This window comes from Tachyglossus aculeatus, chromosome 2 (assembly GCF_015852505.1).
Source record: "Tachyglossus aculeatus isolate mTacAcu1 chromosome 2, mTacAcu1.pri, whole genome shotgun sequence".
Lineage (NCBI taxonomy): Eukaryota > Metazoa > Chordata > Mammalia > Monotremata > Tachyglossidae > Tachyglossus > Tachyglossus aculeatus.
The window spans coordinates 109205536-109226815 of NC_052067.1; positions in this window are offsets into that span (position 1 = coordinate 109205536).

Consider the following 21280-nt stretch of genomic DNA (forward strand, 5'->3'; position numbering starts at 1 on the left):
TTGCACCTAGAAAAACTGCTAATGTACAGTAAACCAAGTTGAAAACTGACAAATAGAGTTTTTCCTGTCCACAATGGACAAGAGAACCTCACACATCAATCAGCCCCTTCAATTACCCTTTGTACACTGTTAGTAATGTCATCTTCAAAAGCAAAGGACAGGTAAATATAATGCAGAGAGGTCTTATTCACTACCCCCTTCCTCTCCACCACCTCTGCCCCCCACCCCCAGGAAGAATCAGGACAATGCTGCTTCCCATTCTGAGATCTCAAGGAGAAAGGATACACTTGGCAATTCCATCCTATCACAGTAAATGAGACCTAATATGGTTAGTCAGCTAATGTTCTTTCTAGGGCCACATAATTTACTGAACAATTACCAAGTATTATGGATTATAAATTATAATGATAACTAAAATTATTTTGCTTCACCTTACTACAAAATGATGAAGTTGAAAAAATGATTCTAAAAATGCGGTGTACAATGGAAAAATAATATGCATTAGGGAGTAAGAGTGGGCCATCTAAATGCAAGTAATTCACTTTTATGGAAAATTATATGTGAAACGGTTTGAGGAGGAAGATGCTTTCATGAGTAGAAAAATATGACTTGGATTTTTTTCTATTATTATTATTATGGGTTCTACCAGAGATGCTTTGCCAAGAGTATGTGAAGTTTTCAATCAGAAAGTAAGTTTGAAAGTGCAGAATTAGGTTTCTCATAGCAACATTGTCTTGTTCATAGTCCACATTCATATTCTTTTCAATGATTTGTCACTTTTGTAAATAAATACCCTCATATATGTAGTATGTGCAGTATGGGAATCAGTTATCCGTAGCTCCCAGTGCTATGAATTCTGTGTGTTTCCATGGAGTCCACAATTCCATCAGTAGCAATAGCTGGTTAGTGCTATCTGATTACCAGAGCACTACAGATCAGCTTTACTTTCTGTGCAATTCAATGATTTTCAGCAAAACAAAAAGTACTTTGAGGACCTCAGAAAAGCACTCCAAGGCATGCATCAAATTCATTTATACAGTGGTAGCATATTTCATGTTCTATAAAGAATATATAAGGAATGCATTTTTATCAATAATAAATATAACAATTTATTAATAATACTTTTGAAGTGGGGTGATAAAGTATAGAAAAAGCACATTTCCATGAACATGACCATACACTTGAATATGTTCTCAAGTGAAAGCCCTAATGGGTACACCTTTACATTACACATCAAAAAGATACGTGCTGAGCAATTTTTCCATAACCCACATTCTCTTCTTGTTGGCCTTGTTCATATTCCTTCTCCAGTCCCATTGTGCAGTAAAAGAAGCAGCGTGGCTAAGCGTAAAGAGCATGGGCTTTGGAGTCAGAGGTCATGGGTTCAAATCCCAGCTCTGCCAGTTGTCAGCTGTGTGACTTTGGGCAAGTCACAACTTCTCTGTGCCTCAGTTACCTCATCTGTAAAATGGGGATGAAGACTGTGAGCCCCCCCATGGGACAACCTGATCACCTTGTACCTCCCCAACACTTAGAACAGTGCTTGGCACATAGTAAGCACTTAATAAATGCCATTATTATTATTATTAAAAATAATAAAATAATAAAAATAATAAAATAATAATAATAATCTAAATGATTGAAAAATGTTTCCTTGTAATTTAGACAAGTGATGTATCCCTTCAGGTTGTTGAATTAAAGACTTTTTTTTCATATTTCTATAAAAGCAAGGCTAAATTCCTAAATATTATAGAAAGTTGGAAAGAAAATTATTTAGTAAAATAAATTAGAATACGGAAGGCTAGCACAGCCAAGACCTAAGCAGCTGTCAGTCCCGGTGCCTAGAGATTGAATCTTTTTGGAATTCAGAATGAAGAAACTTACCCAAATACACTCATCTAGTACTACTTTCTTTTAACCATTAAATGTGTTAGCATAAAGATAATTAAGCTTCTAACAAAGGGATTTAATATAAAAATGAGCTCCAAAAGAATCTCCTTAAAATTACAAAGTAGAGTAAGCCTATAAAAGGGAATATATTCATATTTAATTTGTGTTCTAGGGGAAGCAACCATATTTTCCTTTCCTAGGATACACACGGCTTTCTTTTAAAAAAAAAAAACAATTATAATAACTGCATAAATCTGAAGCCTCCTCTAATTCACACTATTCAGTTAGAACTGATCTACACCCACCCTTACTACTTTTTAAAGTAGTGTTTAAAGCTTATATCCTCAGCAGTTATACGCATATCTATCAAGAGAAATATATAGCTACATAGACACATTTAGATATATATCTCTCTACTGAGAAGCAGCTTGGCCTAGTGGATACAGCCTGCATCTGGGAGTCAGAAAGACATGGGTTCTAATCACAGCTCTGCCACTTTTCTGCTGCGTGACCTAGGGCAAGTCATTTCACTGCTCAGTGCCTCAGTTACATTTTTCTGTAAAATAGGGATTAATACTGTGAGCCACATGTGGGACAGGGAGTGTGTCTAATCTGACTACCTTGTATCTACCCCAACACTTTTTACAGTGCCTGACGCATAGTAAGAGCTTAACAAATACCACAATTATTGTTATTATTACTTTCTCTATATATAAATATATATGTAAATATTGTATATTTATGTGAACATACATTTTTGTTCTGCTCTTTTGTTCTGATTGTGCTGCTTCTTATTTTACACTTCCTCTTCCTCTGACTTGTACATATCTATTCTATTTATTTTATTTTGTTAATATGTTTGGATTTGTTCTCTGTCTCCCCCTTCTAGACTGTGAGCCCACCGTTGGGTAGGAACTGTCTCTATATGTTGCCAACTTGTACTTTTCAAGCGCTTAGTACAGTGTTCTGCACACAGTAAGTGCTCAATAAATATGATTGATTGATTGATTGACTTTCACTACTGTAAATAGTTGCTGTTTGTGTTCCCCACTAGACAGTAAATTCCTTGAGTTCAGAGTTCCTGATCTCTTCCCTGCTCAAGCAAGTCTGCATCCAATTCTCTTAGTTCATTCTGAAGTGCTCAAACACATATACTTTATGTATACAGTAAGGCCTGGGGTTGCCATATGCAATTTGAACCTTATTTCCAGGTACCTGTTATTAAACTTCCTATTGTTATTTATGGCATATTCCAGTTTCAAAAATACACATAACTTTCATTCCAATAGAATTTTCATTATACAAAGTCCTTTTTGATACTAAATCAGTGAACTCAGTATACTACAACCTCTCAGAAGTCTGAGGATTAAGACTGTGAGCCTGACAACCTGACTACCTAATAATAATAAACCTGACTACCTAATAATAATAAACTGTGTTTTCCAGTTTGAGCACTATTAATTTTAACATTAAGCACTGGAGTGGTAGATGGTAGAAGTGTTCCCATGAGGTCAACAGTTTTCTAGCATTTGGACATTAGGGTTTTAACCCTTATAACATTTTACAACTAGTAAAACACGGACAGAGTTTATTTTAATAATCATAATCCAAACACCATCCTTGTGGGACTGTATTGACCAGATGTTCAATTTCTGCTTTAAAACAATTTGGTAACAGGATGCTTTGAAAAGGCTCTATAAGTTTATTTTTTTATCTATATAGTAGCTATTTTGAACATTACTTGGTAGGAAAATGGTGACATTTTGAGTTTTCTTTCCATCTAGTTTATTTCATTGTTTCTAAATTACAGTTTGACTACTGCAGTTTTTTAATTATATTTTAGATTCTGATAATTTATTTTTTCCTAGTTAAGAAAATAGAATTAGTAAGCAATGATACCGCATGCTTGAAATTTAGTCTAATTTCCACCATATGGTGTTTTTTAATCATCCTTGGAACAAAGGCTAGAACTTCCCAACTCTTTTGTTTCATGCTAATTTCTACTTTTTCCCAAAGATATAAATGTTTGACATGAATCCCATAAGTTCCATTACCTTTTTCCCTTACTCTTTTCTTTCTCAAGCAGCTTGCACATCTCCAAGATTGCATAAAATACCCATTTGTAATTATGCTTCTAATGCCTCTGGGTAAATTCTGCTCATTAATCTTTAACCTGACAAGTCTTAGGGGTTGTGAATTCGGCACAGTTATGTATAAGAGGCACAGAGACCACAGACTAAAGGTACAAAAGATAAGGTGAGAAAAAAATAGGGGGAAATTAGCTAGGGGGAAATTATTTTATCAAGGTAGTTGTCACTTAACAGCAGGGACAATAGCATGTAAATCATAATAAAAAGAGTTCAGGAAGTAAACAAGGCTATACATTTTTAGAACAAGACCAATTTAATCATCTAAGCTGTAAGTTTACTATGGGCAGGGACAGTGTTTGCTAATTCTCTCCCAAGCACTTAGTTCTCTGCACTTAGTAAATGCTCAATAAATATGATAAAAATACGATAATTGATATCTTGCCTAACTCAAACACAAATAATTTGTACCAAATTAGATCTAAAATACAGTAATCCTAATAGTCATATAAATGGAAGAATTGTTATATGTGATGACTTCATTTTTCTTTAAAATATGCAGTCTTTTCATTGTTGAACTCAGATAAGGAAGAGGCCAGAAACTCAAGTATTCAGACATTCTTACCCCTTCCTAATGTATTCCAAGGTGAGTAGAGAGGCATCAAGAGTCTGGGAGCAAGTGTTTCACCACAAATTACTTTGGCTATTTTGAAACTGGGTTTACCATTTGGAACCATTAGGGAACAATTCTAATCATTACTATTAGCAGCAGTAATTATTGATCTCCTACTGGGTTAACAAACAAACGCCTATGTGCTTGAGGACATATGACAGAAGTAATAGACACCATCCTTGCCCTCCAGGAGCTTACAGTCTACTGGCAGACACTCTAGGAAGTGTCACTAACTTCTTCTGGATAGTAGCATAGAAGTTACAGTTTCCCAAAACCTTGTGATGTACTAGGATAAATCTGACTGTACTTTCAGTCAGTCAATCAATCAATCATATTTATTGAGCACTTACTGTGTGCAGAGCACTGTACTAAGCGCTTGGAAAGTACAAGTTGGCAACATATAGAGACGGTCCCTACCCAACAGTGGGCTCACAGTCTAAAAGGGGGAGACAGACAACAAAACAAAACATATTAACAACATATTAACAAAACATATTAACAAAATAAAATAAATAGAATGAATATGTACAAGTAAAATAAATAAATAAATAGAGTAATAAATACATACATACATATATACGTATATACAGGTGCTGTGGGTAGGGGAAGGAGGTAAGGTGGAGAGGATGGGGAGGGGGAGGAAGGACTGCTTGTATTCATCCCAGCGCTTAGTACAGTGTCTTGCATATAGTAAGCTCCTAACAAATACCGCGATTATTATTATCATCATTATTACCGTTACAAGTGGTTTTTTTCTTCCCATCCCCAGCATGAAATACCCTAAGACTTGACCAGATTTTATCTTGCAGGTGCACCCATGGATTACTGCTACCTGTTCAATCACTCAATCAATGGTATTCTTTTATTGTGATTCCTGTTTGCAGAGTACTATGCACAGCACTTGGGAGAGTGCACTATGGCAGAGTTGGGAGACTCATTCATAAATAAAAAATAAAGGTGTAGACGGAGGGGAGACACATTAAGAGGAAGATCTGGCAGAGGAAAAGGGCCATTGTGGAGAGGTGGGTGGCGGGGCTGGGGTGGAGGAGAGGCGGACCGTGGGCTATGGAGCAGCAGGGAGGGGAGGAGGCCTTTGCCCCCTCAGATTTTTCAGAGCAGAAAAGAAATGACTGACAAGCAGTTTGAGAGACAAACTCAAGGAGTTTATAATGGGAATAAGTACTAAAAGCTAGTTTTGTATCAAGATAGCACCATCATCAGTATTTTCTGAGCAACTACTATGAGGAGTACACTAAGCATTTCAACAGAAGAGCTAGGTTCTCTCCCTTCAAGGAGCTTAGAAATCAGGCATGCTCTTTTGCTTCTCTTAAAGAAGTACACCTAAATTGCAATTGGTAGGAAGTCTTAAAAAATCCAAACAGCACCAACATTTGGCTGACAAATGTGGATTCTGCTAATATCCTATTTTGAAAGAGTAATGCAATGGAGAACATTAGAGTAATCTCGATTCCTTGTCTTCCAGGAAAAAAAAAATCATTGAAGTGACAAGTTTGTATCTCAGCCTCAGTGAAGTCTTTCAATAAATAGCTCTGTCCTGCCCTTCCCATTCCTGCTGATTTCCTAGCCCCTTTCTCACATTCTGTGCTTATTCTCCCTTCCCTCCCAGTCCACCAGTTGCTCCTCTATTCTAAATGTAGGGGCATATGGAGGGACAGGGAGAGATGGAGGAGGAGAAAGTAGATGGTAATGGTGAATGATTGTTCTAGCTCTTACTTAATTTAACAAGTGGTATCTGAAAGAAATACATTGACTTACCAAGGTTCAGCCACCCCTATTGCTACCCCTATTGCTACCCCTATCTTTCTTGGAAACAAGTTTAGCCAATGACCAGAAAATATTAAAGCTCAAAATAAAACGAACCAGATTCTTGAGACTTGTTCGCTTGCTGCCATTGTCTTTCTGGCATATAATCAGTTCTTTTATTCACTCTCTGTCCTCATTTCTTTCCCAAGACAACCAAGCCTATACACTTCACTCTTCTAATATCAATCAATTTAAGATGCCCTGATCTCATCTCTCACACTTGCTTATTCCACTCCTCCTATCTGACACCCCCTCATCTTTCATATACTACAGACCTCCACACTTTCCCACCTTCAAAACCCTACTAAAAGTCACATCCCTTCCCAGGAAACCTTACCTGACTAATCGCCATCCTATTCTTGCTACTTCTTCAGCCATGCACTTAGTTCTACCTCCTATGCACATATGTATTTTTGTATAGCATTTATGTATATATCCTTACCTTGGATTGCATCCCTTACCTAGAACTTCAACTAATCAATCTATCAATAATATTTATTGAGTTTATAATGTGTTTGGTATATATTTAGTAATATACTAAGTATATTAGTATACTTAGTATACTTAGTACACTGTACTAAGTACTTGAGAGAGTACAACAGAATTAGTAGACACATTCCCTGAAGAAGCTTACAGTCTAGAGAGGGAGATAGACATTGATATGAATAAAACACTGATATGAATAATATTTAATTTCTATTAATGTCTGCCTCCCCTATTATACTAAACTTCTTGAGGGCACGAATCATGTGAATGTATGACACTAATCTCTCAACGGCTTAGAATAGTGCTCTGCATACAGTAAATGTTCAATAAATAACATTAATTGACGTAGATATTTGTGGTCAGTGTTGTAAAAAAAATTTCATTGTCATGTTTTTTCCCCTCTGTTTCCCAGAGAATTATTATTGCTCAATTAAATACAGGCTGTTTGTTTTATTCCACAAATTTGAATGTTCATCCTATTCAACTCTTGCGGGCATTGATTAACTAACTAAATGTAATTTTAGAAATAACAATATAACTAAACAGAGAATGTACAAAAAAATAAACAACAAAAAACTCTACACTTAAAGTTTACATAACTGGTGCCACCAGTACTCAATATTATTTTAGAAATAACAATATACTGAACAGAGAATGTAGAAAAAAACCAAACAACAAAAAACCCTACATCTAAAGTTTACATAACTGGTGCTACCAGTACTTAAAATGAGGCTATCATTCCAAAGCAAATGGAAAGAAAACTGGGACAAATGAGCAAAATAAATTAATGCTTAGGGATTTTTTAGGCATTTTAGGCGTTTAATATTTGCCTTGATATTTCTCTTTGTCTTTTAAATCATCTGTGTAAATAAGCAGAGCCTGAGTCACATAGTTTCATTTTTCCTGCTACTCTGACAATTTTCTCTCCTTAATGAGATATAGAATGGTGGTAGTTTTTACATTTGTATTCTTAATGTATTCAGCCTTTCCGGTGTCTGTGATTTCCCAGCAGAAAAACTTCAAAAACTGGAAGACTAGGCAATGAAATTAGCATATATTATGGTACAATCAATCAATAGTTTTGGAGAATCTACAGAGAGTGAGCCATGGTGTAAATGCTTGGGAGAGTGAGCATCATACTTATCTAGGATATGACACCCTTTGATTATTTCACACCCACTTCTTGTAAGCTCCTTATGGGCAGGGGTCTTTTCTACCAACTTGATTATATTGTACTCTCCTTGGTGCTTAGTCCAGTACTCTGTACACAGTAAGTGCTTAATAAATACCATTTTTTACATCAAAATCCAAAAATCCCCAATGTGTCTTCTCCCCTCTAACATCTCTTTTGCTATTTCCTGATTTGTTACTCTCAGACTACAATAATGATGGCATCTATTAAGCGCTTACTATGTGCAAAGCACTGTTCTAAGTGCTGGGGAGGTTACAAGGTGATCAGGTTGTCCCACAGAGGGCTCACAGTCTTAATCCCCATTTTACAGATGAGGCAATTGAGGCACAGAGAAGTGAAGTGACTTGCCCAAAGTCACCCAGCTGATAAGCGGCGGAGCCGGGTTTTGACCTCCAGACCTCTGACTCCAAAGCCTGTGCTTTTCCCACTGAGCCACACCTCCACCACATCGCCCAAGGATATTCCTTCATTTCCACCCTCTAAATTTGTACTGGAGTAAGTCAATTGACTGAATTAAAAATCAACCAATGATGTTTATTGAAAGCCTGTATGCAAAGCAGTGTGTATTGAGCACTTGGGAGCAGTGGAAGAAAAAGACCCAGCCCCTGCTCTCAAGAAGCTGTACAGTCTAATGGGGAATACAGAGAATCAGACTATAAGCCTGTTGTGGGCAGGGACTGTCTCTATTGCTGAACTGTACTTTCCAAGTATTAAGTGCTTAGTACAGTGCTCTGCACACAGTAAGTGCTCAATAAATATGATTGATTGATTGATTTAGTACCGTGCTCTGCACACAGTAAGCACTCAATAAATACGATTGAGTGAATTAATGAATGAATTCATAAAGGTGCCATGAAGCTGATCCAGGTTTATGGACAGTTATCTTTCTGCTTGGTAAAATTCCCACACATTTTCCATTTTCACAGCTTAACAAAGGGATTTACACACTTTCTCCAGTGTAAGAGGACCCAGGTTTGGTATTGCTAGTGAAGAGGGGCTAGGGGAGAGGAAAGCAGCAGGGTAGAGTTGCTGCTCACCTCTGTTTGCCTCCCTCATCTCTGCTTGCCACTTCCAGCTTCCACCTGCCCTGCTCTTAGCAAGGGAAAAACACCATAGCCATGGCCATTCAGGCTGCCCATCATCTGCCAGGGACTCACAGGGAAGCAGGGGAAAAGTCATCAGGTTACCAGAACACAGGCCCCCAATCCCATTCCCATGGAGGACACCCGGCACCTCACATTCTCTACCAGTGGCTTCTTCCTACTCTCTCTATGCATGATGCACAGAATGGAGGAAGCTGCAGCTCAAAGACCTCCTGAAAGCTATATAACTCGGGTTTGGGTCATCAGTATCGCCAGCCATTTGGACTTTGGAATTGATAAATCAATAAATCAATCATATTTATTGAGTGCTTCCTCTGTGCAGAGCACTCTACTTGAGAAAGTCCAATAATAATAGAATTGATAGACACATCTGCCCACAAGCTTTCAATCTAGAGGGAGTTGCAGGCATTAATATCAATAAATTGTCGATATGTATATGTGTTGTGTGGCTGAGGGAAGGGTGAATAAGGGTGCAAATCCAAGTGCAAGGGTGATCCAGAAGAAAGTGGCAGAAGAGGAAATGAGGGCTTAGTCTGGGAAGGCCTCTTGATAGTGATGTGCTTTTCATCAAGTTTTGAAGGTGGGGAGAGTGATCATTTAATGGACATGAAAAGGGAGGGCATTCCAGGCAAGGGACAGAATGTGTGCAAGACGTCAATGGCAAGAACGATAAGAGCGAGGTACAGTGAGTACAGGTTGGCATTAGATGAGTGAAGTGTGCAGGCTGAGTTGTAATAGGAAATCATGGAGGTAAGGTGAGAGAGGGAAAGGTGATGGAGTGCTTTAAAGCTGATGGTAAGGAGTTTCTGTTTGATGCACAGGAGGATGGGCAGCCACTAGAGATAGCCTTGCCTGGATGATGAGGATCATTAAACCTTAACTCCTGGGGGTGTTTAGTCTTCCTTTGCCTTTTAAGGTTTTCTGGTTTGCTTTTCACCTCACCAGAGGTGCAGACTCTGGGAGTACAGACATGAAAGAGACACGTAGGACCCCTAGCTGAAGGTTTCCAGAGGGAAGAGAAGAAAGGTGTCTTTGCACTGAGGGCTCTGAATTAAAGAAATTCCCTATCCCAGCATCATTCTCTTATCACTAATGTACTTACCTTTAAGCTCTCTGTTGCTTCCTCTTTTCATTTATTTTTTACTCTATTTATTTTATTTGTACATATCTATTCTATTTATTTTATTTTGTTAGTATGTTTGGTTTTGTTCTCTGTCTCCCCCTTTTAGACTGTGAGCCCACTGTTGGGTAGGGACTGTCTCTATATGTTGCCAATTTGTACTTCCCAAGCGCTTAGTACAGTGCTCTGCACATAGTAAGTGCTCAATAAATACGATTGATGATGATGATGATTTTTTTTAATGCTATTTGTTAAGTGCTTACTACATGTCAAGTTCTAAGCCCTGGGTAGATCATATTGATCATGTTGGACAAAGTCCCTGTTCCACATGGGGCTCATAGTCTAAGTAGGAGGCAGAAAAAGTATTGAATCATTTTATTTATGGTTGAGGAAACTGATGCACAGAGAAGTTAAGTGATTTGCCTGAGGACACACAGCAGGCAAGTGGTGGAACTCTAATTAGAGACCAGGTCCTCTGATTCCCAGGCCTGTGCTCTTTCCACTAGGCCACACCTCTTCCTCCTAGCTCCTAGTGTCTTTTTCTCCTACTTCTTAAAGGCAGATATCATGTCTACTGACTCTAGTTACTCTTCCAAGCACCCAAACCCTTAGTTCATTGGTCTGCTTAAAATACTGAATTAGCACTATTAATTTAGTGGTTGAGTGAAGCTTAGAGAAAGATAAAGTTTGTGTGCTTCAGTTTCCTTATCTGTAAAAAGGGAATTAAAGAAGGACTGGAAGCTAGGAGACCTGATTCCCTGTTAATCAGTAACTCTTAGTTGAACTCTTAAAGTTGTTGAAACTTTATCTCCGTGGTGTCAAAGCAGGAAGAGACTTTTGTTGTTTTTTTCTGAGCATTGCACAACAAGATGTAACAGCCCATAATTACCTCCTAAGACCTTTTCTGAATTACCAAGAGATTTAATTCAGCAATTGCTAGTTCTCTCTCCTTGTAGAGACTGCAAAACAATCTGCATTCTTGGAGAATGACCTCAATTTATGCTGGAGACCCTCTGGCGATTCAGAAATTCAGTCCCAGTGCATTCCTCAAACATGTTTTTTATTTAAAAACCTAGCCCAAACCTGTGCTTGTGAAACCTCCTTCTTGAGTGTGTAGGACTAATTTCCCAGAACATACAAGAATATGGCCCTTAATATAGCACTTTCTCCACAGTACCTATTGGTCCAACCAATAATTACATGAAAGCACCATGGAGGAAAAACTACAGTGAAAAAAAGATGCATAAAACAAACATTCGAACCTTGAATAGTTTAGCTGGATGGAAAACCCTAGGTTAGGGGCTTGTGGCAGAGACCACGTCTACCAACTCTATTATATTATGTTTTTTCCAAGGCCTTATTACGGTGCTCTGTACATAGTAAGTATTCAATAAATTCCAGAAACTGATTTTTGATGAATCAGTCCTTGCTTTCCCTCAAGCCAGAAACCCTCAAGATACAGTCACTCAACTTTTGAGTATGAGCTTATTCATTTTAAACCCTGAGGCTAGAGGGGGAAGATTTTTTACTACATTCAGAAACATTTTCAGAAGTTGTTCAAGGGGAGTGAACTTCAATTATACATTTACTGTGCAGAATGGACTGGATTGCAAGCTGCCAAATTATCGTCTTTGAAAAAAAAAATAGAAAACATCTCTGTCTCTTTTAATTCATACCAGATTGCCTTCATGCACCTTTGTCATTTTACTGGCATGTTGAACTGGAGTGTTCCACCTTATTTCTACCCTAGCTGTGTTGCCATTGAAAAATAGACAGTGTGGAAGAGCATTCATTCATTCATTCATTCATTCAATCGTATTTATTAATTTGTGGCAAGGTATAAGTTATGCAGGAAAATGGGCTGAGAAAAAAGGAAGAAGGTGCCACTTTGGATATCAAATCTCTTGTCATCTTCACATACTAAAGGAAAACTATATACTTGTTGTGGGGTACCAATTCTGTTGTAATGTACTTAATGTAATGATGTAATGTAATGGGATGTAATGTACTTTCCCAAATTCTTAGTACAATTCTCTGCAGACAGTAAACACTCAATAAATACAATTGATCAACTGATACAAAGTCCCTCAAGTCAAGTGGGCAAGCTATCCTGATTACTTAAAATAATCCTGTCTAAGGATAAGAGAAATAAACTAAATCTGGAGATGCACATGTCAAGAGATACTAATTTAAACAACAATTTTTCAACTCTTTTAGGCAAAAGAGAAAGATCAAAGAAAATGGCATCCTCATTATAGGCTAGAGGAGAACCCTGATAGTAAAGGACCATGAAGTGATGAAGACTTTCAATGATTTTTTGCACTGTCTTAACTAAAGAGATCGACTATAACCAGTTGATTGGTATCAGAACAATTTCCAAAACCAATGAAGAGCTGTATAAAAGAAGCAATGTCCATTGTTACAAAAGGGAGACTGCCCCTGGTAATTATAGACAGTAATCTGACATCAATACCAAGAGAGATAATATCAAGTAATCAATTTTCAACCACTAAGAAGAACATGAGATATTAAGAAACAGCAAAGCATGGTTTTATAAAGAGCAAATTGTGCTAGGCCAATTTAATTTCCTTCCCTGATAGAGAGACTGACCATGTTGTTGTAGGAAAACAATAGCTTACCTATTCAGACTTCAGTAAGACTATTGATTAAGGTCTTGACCACATCAAGGCTGTGGGGTCCAAAATGTGCTGACACCTGGGGCATCTCCATGCTTCCTGGCCCAACGTCTCTGGGGAGTATCCCTCCACTCCATAGGAATAGAGTGCAGGCTAAGTATACCTTTCCTACATTCAAGATATTGAGAAGGTTATAACAGTTATAAAAGGTTTTAGCATGTTATTATCAAGAGCAGCCTGGCCAGAAGTAGCGAAGAGCCTGAAACTATTTTCTGCCTCTTCAATCCCCCATTTGGCTTTTCCTGACCCCACTCAATGATCATATCCTTTTGTTATTATTTCTGTTGATATTATCCTGCAATTCTTTCTTTGTGTGCTTGTTTTTATTGTTCTTTTCTCCTCAACCCCTTACCTCCTATAGCCTGTGCATCTCCTATGAGCTACAGACTGTTTCAAATTGCCTTGTACACATATAAACTCCTTTTTTAAAAGCAGAACTTGAATAAATCTTTAAAATATGAACATATCCTGCTTTGTTTCCCAGAATACAAAGAGTAGGAATGAACTGAATTTTATCATACTTCTATAATGCACAAGAGCTGTAATCAAATAGTCACAGAGACTGTTGAAGTATGAACTGGAACTCTGATCCTCTACCCACATTGCCCTATTTCTTCTGTTGTACTTTTAGTCTCATCTGTGGTTTTTCACTGTTTTGGTTTTATTGTTTCATATTTCCTTATGTGTCACTTGTGACCTCCTTTATTAGATTAGGATCTCCTTGGAGGCCAGGGACTGTTTCTAATTTTCACCTGCATATTCTTTCCCAGTGCTTACTACAATACTCTACATAAAGAAGTTTATCAAAAATTATTCCTACTACTACAGGTGAACTGAATGGTGACTAATAATAATAATACTAATAAGTGTGGTATTTGTTAAGCACTTATTGTATGCCAGGTACTGTTCTAAACATTGGGGTAGACACAAGATAATCTGGTCGACACTGTCCCTGTTCCACATAAGGCTCACATTCTTAATTCCAATTTTACAAATGAGGGAACTGAGACACTGAGAAGTGACTTGTCCAAGGTCACACAGCAGACATGTGGTGGAGCTGGAATTAGAACCCAGATCGTTCTGACTTCTGGACCTGTGTTCTATCCACCAGACTTCTCTATCATTGATCAATTAACCAATGTCATTTATTGAGTACTTACTGTAAGCAGAGCACTATACTAAGTGCTTAGGAGAATGCAACAGACTTGGTAGACATGGTCCCAGCCCAACGCAAGCTTACAGTCTAGAGGGATAAGGGCAAGTAGAGTTCATGACAGGGGAGGATGTTTCTGGGTCTAGAATCAATCAATCAATCAATCGTATTTATTGAGCGCTTACTGTGTGCAGAGCACTGTACTAAGCACTTGGGAAGTACAAGTTGGCAACATATAGAGACAGTCCCTACCCAACAGTGGGCTCACTGTCTAAAAGGGGGAGACAGAGAACAAAACCAAACATACTAAAAAAATAAAATAAATAGAATAGATATGTGCAAGTAAAATAAATAGATAGAGTAATAAGTATGTACAAACATATATACATATATACAGGTGCTGTGGGGAAGGGAAGGAGGTAAGATGGGGGGATGGAGAGGGGGACTAGGGGGAGAGGAAGGAAGGGGCTCAGTCTGGGAAGGCCCCCTGGAGAAGGTGAGCTCTCAGTAGGGCTTTGAAGGGAGGAAGAGAGCTAGCTTGGTGGATGGGCAGAGAGAGGGCATTCCATGGGTGGCAGTGAAAGCAAGCACTTTTACCTCATGGAGGGCTTGGGCTTCCCCTGTCACAATGATGACATATCCTGGCTCCTCTCTTAGGAGACTGGAACCTTGATTCCAGCTCCCCTTCACTTGCATCTCCATCCCCATGTGTTCTGGAGTCGAGTGATGGGTAGAATTTGGCTAGACCCTCCCAGAGTGCCTCCTTCCCCTCCCACTTTCCAGTGCTCAGCCCCACAGCAGGCAGCACCTGGGCCAAATCCTTGCTCTCTGGAGTCTGACAGAGGTCTGACCCTGGTGTCTCACTTCCACCCAGCTTCAAGACCTGGACTTTGGCTACTTTATGATAACAAACCCCAGATGGTGGGTCCCAGTACTCACTTCAAAGAGAAGATTCTGATGGTCATGACTAATAACTGGCTAAGGGAGCAATTCTTTATTTTTTAATGATTTCTGTTCTTTCTGTTTTTAATGGTACTTGTTAAGTGCTTTCTCCAAACTGCTACCACATTAATGCAGGCACTAATCTTATCCCACCATGATTATTGTATCACTCTCCTTGCTGACCTCCTTGCCTCCTGTCTCTCCCCACTCTAATCCATACTCCATTCTGATATCCAAATCATTTTCCTTCAAAAATGATATGACCTGTTTCCCCACTCCTCAAGAAACTCCAGTGGTTGCCCATCCATTTCCAAATTAAACAAAAACTCCTCACCTTTAGTTTTAAAACACTTAATCAACTTGCCCCCTCCTACCTCACTTCGTTACTCTCCTACTTCAACCCAGCCCACACACTTCGATCCTCTAATTCTAACCTTCTCACTCTACCTCAGTTTTGTCTATCTTGCCACCAACCTCTCACCCACATCCTACCTCTGGTCTGGAATGCCTTTGCTCCTCATAACAGGCAGATAATTGCTCTCCCCCACTTCAAAGCCTTATTGAAGGCACATCTCTTCCAAGTCTTCCCTGATTAAGCTCTCCTTTCCTCTCCTCCCATTCCCTACTGTGTCACCATGATTTGCTCCCTTCATTCATCCTTCCTCCCATCCCCACAGCAGATATGTATATATATATGTATACATATATGAAAGCATATATATACAGATATATATAATTTATTTATTTATCTATTTATTTATGCATATTAATGTCTGTCTACCCCTCTAAGCTGTGAGCTCATTATGGGCAAGGAATGTATAGGTTTATTGTTATATTGTAATCTCCCAAGCACTTAGTACAGTGCTTTGCACAGAGTAAGCACTCAATAAATACAATTGAATGAATGAATATGTTCGCTACTTAGTGCTGGGGAAGATACAGACTAATCATATTGGACACAGTCGATGTCCACTTGGAGCTCACAATTTTAATTGCCATTTTATAGATGAGGTAACTGAGGCACAGAAAAGTTAAGTCACTTGCCCAAGGTCACCCAGCAGATCAGTAGCAGAGCTGTAATTAGAACCCAAATCCTCTGATTCCCAGGCTATGCTGCTTCAATTTAAATCTGAGCATTTAATGAAAGACCACAGAAGTGTTGTGCCAGAGTGATTCCTCTGGAAGGGACTATGTAAGAGACCAAATATGAAAGGCTAGATCTGTAGGCAATGTGCTCATTGCCTAGATCCAAGGACATGAGCTGGTACTTCCCGGGAGAGAATGGAAATAAAGGCACTTGAACTGGAATGAACGGTTGTTAGGGTGTTTCCTGTGCTACACTCCTCCCCACTCCCCAAATCCATATCTGTAACAAACAGACATTCCTCAACATCACTTTAAGACACTCAGTCAGCCCTCCTCCTCCTCCTATCCAACCTAGCTGACCTCGTACAACCCAACACTTGGCTACTCTAATTCCAACCTACTCACTGTATCTCACCACCCTTGTTGTCGTTCTCCCTCAAGGCTGGAACTCCCTCCCACTTCAAATCCCACAGTCCACCATTCTCCCCACCTTCAAAACCTTCCTAAAACCACATCTCCTCCAAGGAGCCTTCCTAGCCTTAGTTCCTTATTTCCCCTATTTAGTCTCCTTTCTGTGCCAACTTGGCACTTGTCTGTGTACCTTAAGAACTATGATAATAATAATAATAATAGCATTTAGTAAGTGCTCAGCTCCACAGTTCTTATGTATATATCCTTATACTCCACTATTTCTCCTATCTTAATATCTGTCTTCACCTGCAGACTTAAGCTCCTATGGGCAGCGGTTGTTTCTACCATCTTTGTTGCATTGTACTTTTCCAAGAACTTAGAACACTGGTTTACACACAGTAAGCACTTTATAAATATTACTGATTGACTGATTACCAACTCTATTGAATTGTACTCAGGCAATTAGTACAGTGATCTGCATGCAGTAAATGCTCAATAAATAGCACTGATTGACATGTTCTTTAATTCCAGTAACAATGGGGAAAGGGTTACCTAACCCTTTGTACAACACCTACAAAGATAGAATGACTGACCAACAATTATGGGAATGGTATATTGATACATGTGAACTCCTCAGGGCAAGCAAATTGCCTTAGTTGTTGCCATAGTCCTAGTCTGCTAATGGTGTCAAAAGCTTACAAAAAATCTTCCTATACAATATGGAGGAGTTGGTGTTTTTCCCAGACTTTTCTTATATCTGCCAACTGCCCACATGAAAAACTCATTGTCTTTTAAAGCAGTTAAAGGTTACTTCTTGATTTTGTCATGGATAATTTCTGTAATAAAACCAGGTATTTTTATATTGTCCAATCATTAGTGTTCTTCTGGGCTGATTTGGTACTCAGGAATTCATTCAATACATATGCAACCAACCCTTTCCCTCTCCTCAGTGCAGCTTTTGTGTTTCAATGTGACATTTTATTAACCAGTTAGATTAGTTGTGTTTACAACTGCTTCCTGTAGTTAATATTTCTTTGACACATGTCTTCTCTTGGATTTTCCATTCATAAAGTAATCTCATTAGTATTGCCCTTCATCTCGTGGACACCTGTGGACCAATGCAGGTGTGGGGGAAGGGAAAGATGGAATCTCCTAAAAGTAAGTTTCAACATCATAAAGTTCTTGGAATGACACCAACCATCATATTTTCCAAAAAGACTATTTGTAAACGGATCCTAAATATTTATATTAATCAACCAAGTATACATAGTGTATACTTAATCAGTTTAGTTCTGCTACTCAAACATTCCTCAAAACAATTGCAAAATAATTACTTTTCTATGCTGGAGACTTTATTACTATACAACTTTAATTTTTCCTTCCTCCCTTTCAATTTTCCGCTTGTTAATTTAACAATGGAGTTCAGAAATCCAGAGGGCTTGTGGCTAATAAGGGAGTTGCATTTATTGTTGTGGGGTAAAATCTTTCAGAACGTTAAATGCATCACCTCCAGTCAGCCCGGAAACATACATTTGGCATAAATTCTTTCAGAGAGAATATGGTGGAATTATATACTTGACTCAAATGTTGAGTCTACCTCTCTAAGCAGCTCCTGTGTTTTTCTTTTCTCCCACCAAATTATTTATTCATTCTGTATTTTTACAGTTAATAATAGTTAGTGTTATATGAAAGAAACTTTCAATTCATTATTTTAGCCAAATTATGGAAGTTCAAATTCTTATCATTTATTCTTCAATCATACAAAGAAAATGAACTGCCTGTATTTTGACACATCTTATTAATTTTCTTCTGACACTACTGACTTCAGTGATGTATTATACTCAAGACAGGAGAACTTTCAAATGCCCTTTTCACAGAGAGACCTTTACCTTTGCAGATATCTTCCAAACCTAAATGTTTGCTCAGGGCCACTCCGATTGTTTCAGCAATGTTTGGCAAAGGGTAGTATTTTCCCAGAAGCCAATTGCATATTTCTTCCTTTTGGGGATTTGAATGAAAGAATAATTTACTGCTTTTGCAAAACACCAGGTTGCAAAGGTTATTTTATGTTTCTCCAAAAGAGACATTTACTTGCTTATTTCTAGTAGACTGGAGACTATAGCACATTTCTAGATATATTGTCAGTCATTTAGCAGATTGGTTGAAAAAGTGCAGACTTGGGAGTTTCACATTTTTGTCTAAATTATGCCACCAGCATAGGAGAACTAGGGGAAAAACACCACAGGGCTTCCTACTCATTGCTCACATTCTGCTGACACCTCTTCGGTTGACAACTACTCTAGGAAAATACTGTTTCACAGTTTATAGTAAGTTATGTGGGCTGGCAATTGAATAATCTTCAATCTTTTCTTCCTAGTTTATAGAACAACCAGTGCAGAGGTTTTTATGGGTAATGTACTCCTACAAACAGTATCTATAATTCATTTTTATCCAATTTCCCTACCTTTAAAATGTGAATTCCTGGAAGGCAGGGAATTTGTGTATTGTTTCTTCTGTTCTCCCCCCTGCTTCACACTCAGTAGGAGTTTATTAAATGCTACTGACTGATTAAATTTGGAAATGCAGAGATGAGGACCTATTTATTTCTTTAATTTCTAGTGATTTTGAAGTGTTGTATACTTTCAGTGTGCAGCATTTCTCGCAGCTGCTGTACGGTCATCGCTTCGCTTTGGAGAGGTGGCTGGACAAAAGCATCTACCCTAATAATAATAATGTTATTCATTAAGCGCTTAGTATGCGCCAAGCACTATTCTAAGTGCTGGTGGGGATATAAGGTAATCAGGTTGTCCCATGTGGGGCTCACGGTCTTAATTCCCATTTTAAAGATGAGGCACAGTGAAGTTAAGTGACTTGCCCAAGGCCACACAGCTGACAAGTGGGGGAGCCAGGATTAGAACCCATGGCCTCTGACTCCCAAGCCTGTGCTCTTTCGATTGAGCCACACTGCTTATCTAGAGAGAACAAGAAGCTCCCTTGCCATTTTATAGTCCTTGTCTCCATTAGAGACACCCTAAGAGTGAGCCTCAAATTAACTCTCCCAGGCATAATTTGTGCAGGGAGAAGTACTGGGCCATTGCAACATTTTCTGAATGGGTCTCAGGGGAACAGGAACAACACTCTACAACAACCTCAGAAATGCTTGACTTCTTCACTAGGTTCTGTTCTGGAGAATTCAGCCCTGTCTCTGGAGCTCCTGCCACTATTTACCAAGGAGCTAGCCTCTTCCCAGAATGTTCCAATAGCTGCTGGGATATGGAGTCTTACACACCATGGAGTTTGTAGCCCATGATCCCTTCCCTGTAGTTATCCCCCGAGTCCTTGCTTTGAAGAATTTTAGGGCACATTGCTCTGGCTGAGGCCTTGCTTTCTAACACAAAAACCTGATAACTCTTTAAAGCTGTGTTCATGGTAGAAGAATGCAGCACCACCAGCTGCTGAGGGACTGGTGTGCTTGATTACTCCATTGCGTTGGTGTCATATTGGTCTCTCTGCTGATTTGGAGTTGTAGGTCCAGGGTCCCTACATGAGCCAGGTGGTGTCATTCAGGGTCACTGGTAGACTGTCCCTCTAATAGGAGGTATTGGTTGGGGTTTACAATGCAGAAACTCTTCCCAAGGTGGTATCGGATCATTACTGCACATACGGGAACTCTCGACTAGCTGGGGCAGGTTCTAGATCCCTAAGTCAATTACAGGAGGTCAGAGTTCTTTCCCATCTTTTAGGCAGGATGCACTTTCTGGATTGGCAGAGTTGGCCCTCCACAGGACAAACAGTCATGCATTCAATTATACTTATTAAGCATTTATTGGGTGTAAAGCCTTGTACTAAGTGCTGGGAAAAACACATTTGTGATTTGAGCCCTCTATACTGTAATCTCCTACTGGGCAGGGAGTGTGTCTACTAACTCTGTTGTAATCTCTCAAGCATTTAATACAGTGCTCATCACACAATAAGTGCTCAATAAATACCATGGATTGATTGATTGGGCAAAACACTGTATTGAGTGCTGGGAAAAAATACAAATTTGAGATTCAGCCATGGTTCCTGGCCCCAAGATGCTCACAGTCTAAGAGAAAAGGAGGGAGAGGGGCCTGTGACAGACACATAAGGAAAGATAAAATGAAAACATCATTAGACCAGAACAGTGATAAATACAAGATCTAAAGGACATTGGAAGCAGAGTTTCAGGCTTCTTGCAGCTCCAGGAAGTACAATAGTCACAGCCAGGCCCTTCCCAGTGTTCAAAAAGTCGAATAAGCTTGCTTTTGCTGCTCCTCTCTGCTATGGTAGAACACAGTGGGGATTCATGTCCACCAGTATTATGGAAGTCTCAACTTGGAGCCCTCTGCATCAAGTCATTGATGCTCCTGTGAATTAGTTATTTAAGTATTTTAAACCTTCTGTCACTCCCAGTTTGCCCAGGATGACTTCCTTTTTCTTTAACCATAAAGTTTTCTGAGACATCCTTTTTCTGGAACCACCTTTACTCAGGCCCTCAGTGAAGTTTGTTGAACACCAGTTCTGTTTCCCAGTGGCTGTATCCAAATCAGTGGGTAGGTTTGACAGACACTTTGAACAACTCCTCCCAATGAAGAC